We start from the raw sequence: 9,976 nt of genomic DNA on the forward strand, positions 1-9,976 counted from the left end.
AGTGGTAGCTCGGGAAGCTGGCGGAGCAGCAGCTAAGGAATTCATGCGGGGAGCTTCTGCAGTGCGAGGTGAGTCTTCTCACCATACCAATGGGTCTAAGGCACCAAGGCCGGCCCATTTTATGTTATGTGGTGCACTAGCTATAGTAGAGATATGTGGTATGATAGTTAGGTTTATGCTAAGTGATATGCTAGTGATTTTATGATAGTCTGTATGCTTGTTGTGTAGAGGTATGTGGCATATTTATGTAGTGATACGTGGTAGAGATAGCTTTTATAGCTGATGGTAGAGATAGCCTTTGTGGCTAATGGTAGAGATAGCCATTGGGGCTAACGGTAGAGATAGCCCTTGGGGTTAATGGTAGAGATATCCTTTACGGTTAAGGGTAGAGATAGCCTTTGTGGCTAATGGTAGAGATAGCTCGATAGCTAATTGATATGTGACACGTGGTAGAGGTAGCTTTTATAGCTAATGGATATGTGATATGCGGTAGAGGTAGCTTTTGTAGCTAATTGTGATGTATTATGTGGTAGAGGTAGCTTTTATAGCTAATTGATATGTGGTATGCGGTAGAGATAGCTTTTATAGCTAATATGATATGTGTTATGTGGATTGTGTGTGGGGTATGCTCTGGGGGACTCACTAAGCTTTGTGCTTATGGTTTATAGTTTTGGTTTCAGGTATCATCGGTTTGGAAAGGAAGAGCTCGGATTGATCGCAGTGCACACACCTATGATTTCCGCAAAGAATGATTCTGGGATGAACTTTGATAAATGATTTAGTTATCGATGATTTGAAATGTTTGAAGTAAATAGTATCAATGTTTTAGCTATATTAAAAATGAAATTTTTACCCTTGATTTTTGGGTCGTTACAAGTTGGTATCAGAGCCTTGGTTTGAGAGATTCGGGGATACCTTCGGGTGTGTCTGAACTCAAACTGAGGATCTGTTAAGTTATCAAAAAAATTCAAAAGAAAATGTTTTCAAGGGGAATGTTTTCTACGATAAGAAAGGGTGTGGTGCATGCAATCAACCGAGCTCAAGTAAGTTTCCCTAGAATACCCACATATGTTGTCTGTTTTGATCTGAATATGAATCTGTGAATCGCATGCTAGTTAGGGCTAGGGGAGATGCATGTATATGTTGTATGAGCTGATAGACTTGCTTGCTAGTGCTGATTAGTCAGCAATAGGTTGGCCTGATATGTGGTGCTTGTAGCCATGAGGATATTGGATGTCATGCTGGAATGAGAATGATAATTGGTATTTGTAACTGCAATGTGTATGTTTTGAAAAATGTATACGGTTAGGATCTCATAGCCTTAGAATAGCTGATTTGACCTTATTTACTGTGGTCTTTGTTGGATAAGGTGTCTAAGTCCATAACTTATTTGGTATATACTTGACCCGACCCGGCATGGTCCATTTGGGTTGCACTTCACCCAAACTGTTTATGGATAATTTTATGAGAATTGTATACTTACGATTTGTTAATATATTATAAGTTATAATATATTAATATAAAGTCATGTTATTTAATTAGTTTTAATCTTGAATTAATTATGAATTGATTTAGTGATTAAAAGGAAGACTAATTAAATCATGGGCTATTGTATTTATATGGTGTGGGCTAATGCTCATTTGTTAATGGGCTAAGCTTATATGGAAGTCCATGGATGATCCATGGAGCTTTTAACCCATGGATCCTTGGAAGAGGAAAAGACATGGGTTATTAGGGTTTCACCCTAACCATGCACACTATATAAACAAGCTTATGTTGCATGAAAAAGACACTAAGGTGTGTGTAAGTGTAGTGGCCAAAATCAAGAGTTAGTATACTCTCTCATACATTTTCCAAGTTTGTGGTGATTTGTGATTTCCATTTGAGGCATTCACATTATTGGTGCTTGGCTCTCAAACTCCAAGGAATCAACAATCAACAAAAGGTATGTAACTCATCTAGTTCTTTTATGTTTAAAAGTACCACATGCCATGCTAGATAGGTTATAAACCTTGGAAAATAATATTTTGCATGTACCTTAGACAAACATAGATCCAAGGTTTATTAGGGTTGCATGTACACTTAGGAAGTGTTAGAATGCTCAAAACCCAACAGTGGTATCAGAGCCTAGGCTTGTTTGTTCGATACTTGATGCAAAATAGTGATAAAAAGTCGATTTTTTGTTGTCTGACTGATGAACTCGCCGAGTCCATAGGGGGACTCGCCGAGTTCATGTGTAAACTCATCCTACTCGCCGAGTAGGTTCGTGCACTCAGCGAGTAGGAGCCTCAGAATGCAGATTTTCGACTTTTGCTGCTGGAAATGGACTAGAAACATTACCCTAAACTGTTTTGGTGTTTTAAAACTTGTTTTAGTTGGTGTAATGGTAGTTCTAATCCATTTACAATAGCTTATATCAAAATTTCATGCTTTGTATGTGTTCATATAATTCTTGAAACTTTGATGATCATGTTCATGTTCTTATGAATTTAGAAGATGATAGGAATTATTTGCTGAATTGTTTAGGATTAATTCTTGATCATTTATGTGTTTTAATGGAGTCCATAATTTGTCCTCAAGTTATGGATATCCAAAGGTCACTTCTTGTAAACACACACTTAAAACACATAAGTTACATAAAATGAAGAGTCTTCATTTTTATGAACCTTTAATTCATAAGTTATGAAATGAAAAGTTTTGGATAGTTACAAAACTTGCCCTCAAGTTTTGGAATTTGTAAAGTTTCACATACTTTAATAAACTTTAATTCCAAACCCTTAGAGTTTTAAAAGTTAAAATTCAACCCTTATACTATTTATAACATTAATGGTTAATTATTATATATATGTATAAGATCAAGTCGTTTTACCGTTAGTAGGCCTCATTCACGAAGCCGGTCTATAAGGGGGTATAAGGTTGTTGCCTATAAAATGGCAACTTAATGGGTGTCCATTCTCACCCACCGCTTCCTTGATCGGTGGAGGGTCGTTAGCCGAACGGGTAGGACAATGACTTTAAATTCTCATTAAAAGTATAATGAATATTATAAAGTAACTAAATATTTTAATTCCCAATCTTAGTTACTTTAGGAAAAATGTGAACTTGGTGCTAGTCCATGGAATTCACACTTTGTACCTTACCAAGTCGTTGGTGGAGCGTGTGTGGTTAACCGACACACTAACTTGGACTAGTAAGGATCACGAAGGGTGACTTAATGTTTATCATAAATCGGTGGAGCGTGTGTGGTTAACCGGCACATCGATTAGGTGATAATATTAAGGGTACCTAGTGAGTTTGCATGGTTATTCACACCTTGTTTTGTGATCCTCGGCATCCCAGTCACAAAACTTGAGAGGTCACAATCGAGATTGAAACATGCCATTGAAAAGTTCAATGAATCTCAAAAGATCTAGGAGTTTCAAATCCAATTAAAACCTAATAAATTATTTCGTTTTTCATGGTGGAAATTGGTGAATCGTCATTCGCCTACCTTCAAATATTTTATAGCTTGGATTACGGCATCCCTCTTCCAAGTTATAAAAATATTGTGTTGGGTCCTAGCCTTAATATTTCATATTGGGTGTTATATTAAGGACTTGAATCAACTAACTTGATTTTCTCCCATTGTAGATGTCTGGTTCAGACAACTATGATCTTCCCAAATCGCTTGGAACAAGCTTTCCTCTTGAAGATGATGTCCCTCAACATCATGCTTCACTCCCTCCACCTCCTCCATTTATTCTCCCTGACCCACAAGCCCGAAGACTTGAAAGGTTCAAGGTCACTCAAGCTCTACTAGAAATGAAACATAAAGATGGAAGACCTGTGTGCACTCATGTCTTAGGAATGAAGTCACACATTGACAGGTTGAGAATGTTGGGTGCTGTTATTTCAAGGAAGTTCGCTGTTGACTGGGTTCTTCAGTCACTTCCTGAGTCGTATGGTGAGTTTATTAAAGACTACCATATGACAGATCCTGACATAACCCTAATAGATCTTTCTTATTTGCTTGTTGCTGCTGAATCAGCAATGATTTGGCGCAATGGTCAAGCAAATATTGATGGAAGGTCTAATTCTCAAACTTCCATGGACATGGACAATGGTAACATTGGAAGTCCAGAAAAGCTTTCTCTTCCCAATGAAAAGGGATCGGCCTTGGTCAACCCGGTTGACCAAAAGGTAAAGGGAAAGGCTAAGTCTGTGATTGTCTCGTGTACCATTCCCAAAGAGTCTATATGTTTTTATTGTCATGAGAAGGGACATTGGAAGCGAAGCTGTCCTGAATACCTGAAATATTTGAAAGCAAGTAGAGACAAAATGTTTGACTCGGCTTCAGGTAAGTCCACTATCTAACTTTGTTAAAGTTCCTAATTGTTTATTCTTATTACATGATGTGACTAGGTTGCATCTTGATGTTTAGCAGGATCGAGCAAAAGGAAGGTTAAAATAAGAGTGTGTTGAATCTGATCACGAAGATGGATTTCTATCGCATGGTTCGAGGATTGGATTTTTGAGCTACTACTTAAAAGTTATGATAGATTGCTAGGAAATATGTAATATCATAGTTTTTCATTTGAAGTTGCATTGTAAGGAATATTTTTCCGCATTTTAATAAAGAAATAAAAGTTTTGTTTAGTTTATTTTATATTATATCCCCTTACAATGGCATTTATGGAAAATTGATGTTTGTATGTTTCTAGCAATATTGGAAATATGAGTTTGATTCTCTCATATGTGGTAGTGTCTGAATTTACCAAATGAGGAAAGGTTCTCATCACCCAAGCTTCAGTTAGACAGAAACTTGGAATCATACAAGTTGTATTGTATGATGAATGAGAATTTTCATCTTTGTAAAATTGAGACTAATTCATTGATCACATGCATATGTGAGTCAATTGAAGGACTAAGGAATTAGGTACACTGGGTGTGTGCTGGTCAAGGTCCACCACAAAGATCAATTCGTCATGATTTACTAAAGATTAGTAAATATGGTTATACTTATAAGGTTAAGTATAATTCTGTAACATTGGAAAAGTTTCAATGTATGACAGAACGGATGAGAAGAATCAAATTTGGCAGAAAGATAAAAGTTTCTCAAATCTGAAAAGATGGGAGAGTACTTTAGTATCATGTTTTTATGATCATCTTAATGATTATGAAACCATATCACAAATTCATACTCTAAGGACATCTTAGTGCATTGTTATGACTGAGATGAGGGGTCATGAATTGTTGGAATGGTTAAAATCAAGAAGATGGATCATACTTCGTTCCAAAACAACTCTTAGAGTCATAATCCAAGATTGTAACATTAAGTGACATAAAGTAAGGTTTAAAACACTTATCAAATGTAGTGTAAAATGTTTTCTACTCCTGTACATTTGAAATTGGTAAGTTGTGATGTCTTGGATAAGACAAAGACCAACTAAGACCAATTGTGTGAAGTGTTTATCTTAATAAGAATCTGCACTATCCCTTGAATATTTGTTTTGTCAAGGAATGGTTCTTGACTAGGGAAACTTATATGTCAAGAGGACAGTGGGAGTCTTAAAGATCCTGAAAGGATTTCAAGATTTAATCAAGAGTAAAACCTGAGTTTTATCACTAGCACACGACTTAAGGTTTGAAACCTATTAAGTTGACAAAATTCTTGTTTCTGTGTCTGTTCCTATTAAGTTGTCTATGCATATGAGTTCTGTTAGTTCTAAATTGTGTGCATAACAGCTTGGAAGCATTGGTGGGCCTTGTGCTACCAGATGACAAGAAATTAAGATTGAACAAGTTCAATCCATGTAAGGCTGAATTTGTTACTAACCGTGTCTTGTGATTATGGTTTTGACAAATTCACATGGATAGGAACTCATACACCATAAAATCTAAGTGTCATAAGGTTTCTCTCCGATTCATGAAAATGATGGTGAGGAAATGCTTTCACTAAGAAGATTTTAAGTAGATAGTAATTGTGATGTTTGCATTCTCAAAGTCGTTAGTGGAGCGTGTGTGGTTAACCGGCACACTAACATGGACTTGTGAGAAATGGCAAAGGTCTAAACAATTAAGACTATGATTACGGCATCCCTTTTCATAGTTCTGGAAATTGTTTAGACACACATGTGAGCTATCTAAGAAAGGGTGTACGAATCTAAATTTCAGAAGTCCAGCTGATTTCTGGAAATATGTCAGAGCTAGTGGGAGCATAAGTGTTATGCTGATAATCATCATGTTAGTGGGAGCATGATTATTATGTTTAGTGTTGCAAGTTAGCAATGTTAATTATAGAAAAAACAAAAGTTTCAATTCGTAAAGTTGTAGGGGTTGAAAAAGTTGTTTTGCTATAATTAAGGGAGAGGAGATTACACTTCATTTCAATCCTAAAACGTTTAGATTGAGATTTTAATCATCATTAGTCAAGGACATATATATGAGTTTTATGTTGGAATGCTTCAACATAAGGAAATTCTATATATATTGCGTTCTCAAATTCGATTATGATTACGGCATCCCTCTTCATAGTCGATTTTTGAAAATATGGCAAATAAAAAATATTGTAGCAAAAGACTGATCTAGTATCAGGTCTTTATGTGAGACATCATGAATCGTGTCCCATATGCTTCGGATATAGGATCGGTCACATGTGCTATAATATTTATCCGTTCTAAATTTTTCAAAATGCTTAGAGCATTAAGAGGGAAAAAGGAATAGAACCGGATATGACTAAAATGATTAAGCAATTGTCGAGGACAATCTAAGGTTCACCAAAGATTGGTTGCTAAGGGACAGTTGGAAGTATAGTGTTAAATTTTGGAAGGACCATATGGATATTATCTGAAAAGAGGTAGCTCTTGTTCAGATATGATAATCAAAATGGGAATATGGAAATTTTCCATATTGGGAGTTGGATATTAAGAATCTATGAGAAAGTTAGAAACTTTTATGCTAGAAGGATGTTCAAAGCAATGTACTTTGAATATGAGAGTTCGTTTCCATAGAGTTGATCTCCTTTGGAATCCTCTGTAATGACTGATGACAAGGTTTTGGTGACCTTGTGCATAATCATTACGAGAGGATCAGTGCATATAAGTTTAAAATCTAACGTTTTTTTTTGGTAAATGGTAGGAATTAGGAATTCTTACATTTACAATAAGGATTTGGGATTGTGAAATGAGCATCATTGGAATCATGTTCAATTGATCTATTTCACAAAGTAAAGATCATAAACAAACATAGTGTGCATACTTGGAGTATGGCATAACTATTGTTTAGAAAAACAAAGTGTATGTGCTAGGAGCATGGGACGACTGTTGTTTTTGTTCAAGTATTAAGTTGATTATTTGAAACATTATACAATGAATAATGTGTAATCAATATGGTGATAAATAAAAGGTGGTTTTATTTATATTCAAAAGGGTTCTGAGACCATATTGGATTCGATTATTATTGTGTTTCACTTTGCATGTTTTGACTTCCATAATAACTAGGTTATTCTTTCCGAATGATTAAGTTATTCAAACCATCCACAATCGGTCATATGTTGGAAGTAGATATGAATCAAGACTGTCATGAGTTGGTTGTAGAGGTCTAAGATGTTGGACATGGCTACAACACTCATGAGTGCTCATAAGTTATGAGTATTGGATTCAACCCACGCTCACTTGCATCACTTCATGGAATTTATCTCGAGTGATCGTGAGACGGTAATATCATATAAGTCTTCAAACATAGAGATATGAGTTGTTACCTATGAGTTGGTTGTGCATTGATTGCACGTAAACGCATCAGTAACTTGATGTTATAAAACGTGCCTTTGTGTATAATTCAACAAGTAGTAGAAACAAGTATATGAGTCGAAGTTTATCTGTTCCTTCTAGTCCTTGGAGGATTAGAAGCGATATATGGGCCCCTCGATGATTTTGTTTTGACCTATGTACCGGGCCCGGTCAGAACCTAATTGATGTGTTCAATTTAGTTCTTTGTCAAACAAATCGGAAATCGAGAAACAAACTGATGGACAATAAGTACGACGTTGTTCCATGTATTTGTCCGGCTGATATCATGAGAACAGAGGATTATATGATCACTTATCTAAAATGGCGCTTCATAGTTCAACAGAGTTTTCGAGAGCTACGATTGCTGGTTGGTTCCTGAAGTAACATACGCAAATACAGTTATTAGACTTATCCAAGTGGGAGACTGTTGGATAAGGTGTCTAAGTCCATAACTTATTTGGTATATACTTGACCCGACCCGGCATGGTCCATTTGGGTTGCACGTCACCCAAACTGTTTATGGATAATTTTATGAGAATTTTATACTTACGATTTATTAATATATTATAAGTTATAATATATTAATATAAAGTCATGTTATTTAATTAGTTTTAATCTTGAATTAATTATGAATTGATTTAGTGATTAAAAGGAAGACTAATTAAATCATGGGCTATTGTATTTATATGGTGTGGGCTAATGCTCATTTGTTAATGGGCTAAGCTTATATGGAAGTCCATGGATGATCCATGGAGCTTTTAACCCATGGATCCTTGGAAGAGGAAAAGACATGGGTTATTAGGGTTTCACCCTAACCATGCACACTATATAAACAAGCTTATGTTGCATGAAAAAGACACTAAGGTGTGTGTAAGTGTGGTGGCCAAAATCAAGAGTTAGTATACTCTCTCATACATTTTCCAAGTTTGTGGTGATTTGTGATTTCCATTTGAGGCATTCACATTATTGGTGCTTGGCTCTCAAACTCCAAGGAATCAACAATCAACAAAAGGTATGTAACTCATCTAGTTCTTTTATGTTTAAAAGTACCCCATGCCATGCTAGATAGGTTATAAACCTTGGAAAATAATATTTTGCATGTACCTTAGACAAACATAGATCCAAGGTTTATTAGGGTTGCATGTACACTTAGGAAGTGTTAGAATGCTCAAAACCCAACAGTCTTAGGGTAGAGTCTATTATTCGACAGTCTATTAGATCCTGTTCCGTGTATAATTTGCATGCATAAGGCAGCCGAAAACGAGAGTAGACGTGGACAGCATGGATCGTGGTTTATGGGCCGAATGCTCTATGATAGTTCGTGGGTCGGGGATTACCCTAGGGTAAGCCTAGGATGAGATTAGTGACATGAGTCATCTTATTGTGAATTGTATGTATAGGTAAAATTGTTTGTTTGGAATATGTTGGTTAGTTTTCCGTTGTCCGAATGTTGCTTGCTTTGTGCTTTGTGGGACTTCTAGCAATGTGAGTTAGCTACTAAGTGAATATGCTAGGTCACATGTGGCACAGGTTGGATAATCTCAGAGTGATGGATTTGGCCCTATTGCGCAGCTCTCGTTTGAGTCTAACCGTTCTAGGATTGAGTCTTTTACTTGAAGGATTATCTGATCTCTGCTACATGTGGCTATATTCATAAGGTAGCTAGTTGACATTACTGGGAATCTTTCAGCAGTTGAGGACTGGGTGAGGTTGGGAACCTACGGGAGCCTAGGAGGTGCTTTGGTGGATATTGTGTTGCAGTTTAGCAGACATTTGGTACATCATGGGAGTAGGTGGCTTAGATGATTCGGGATGATTCCGGAGGAAAGTATGGATAGGTGTGGAAGGTAGTATTGGGCCCGTACTGCTGAAAGCACAGGATCCATACTCGAATCAGGGAAAGTCTTGGAGAATCTAAGAAGCCTGGGAAGGAGAATTCTTGGTTATGATTGGACCGTGGGGATAGCTGCTATGCAGAATGCAGATGAGCACGGAAGGGGAAGGACCAGGGTTTGGTCCTGGCTCCGGTAGAGAGCCAGTTAGCGGAAGGACCGCCAGGGATTTGAGTTTATGTTGGACTAAGGATATGGAAAGTGTTCTCGCACTAGCTCCTACTCCTTATGGGCTAAGGTTTGGTACGCCTTGGATCTCTTATATCAGGCGGCAAGGATTGACCGTGTGATCCATTGCGCTTTTGGGATTTGGGACTA

This window comes from Lactuca virosa, chromosome 3 (genome assembly GCF_052849685.1).
Source record: "Lactuca virosa cultivar CGN04683 chromosome 3, Lactuca_virosa_CGN04683_v6, whole genome shotgun sequence".
Lineage (NCBI taxonomy): Eukaryota > Viridiplantae > Streptophyta > Magnoliopsida > Asterales > Asteraceae > Lactuca > Lactuca virosa.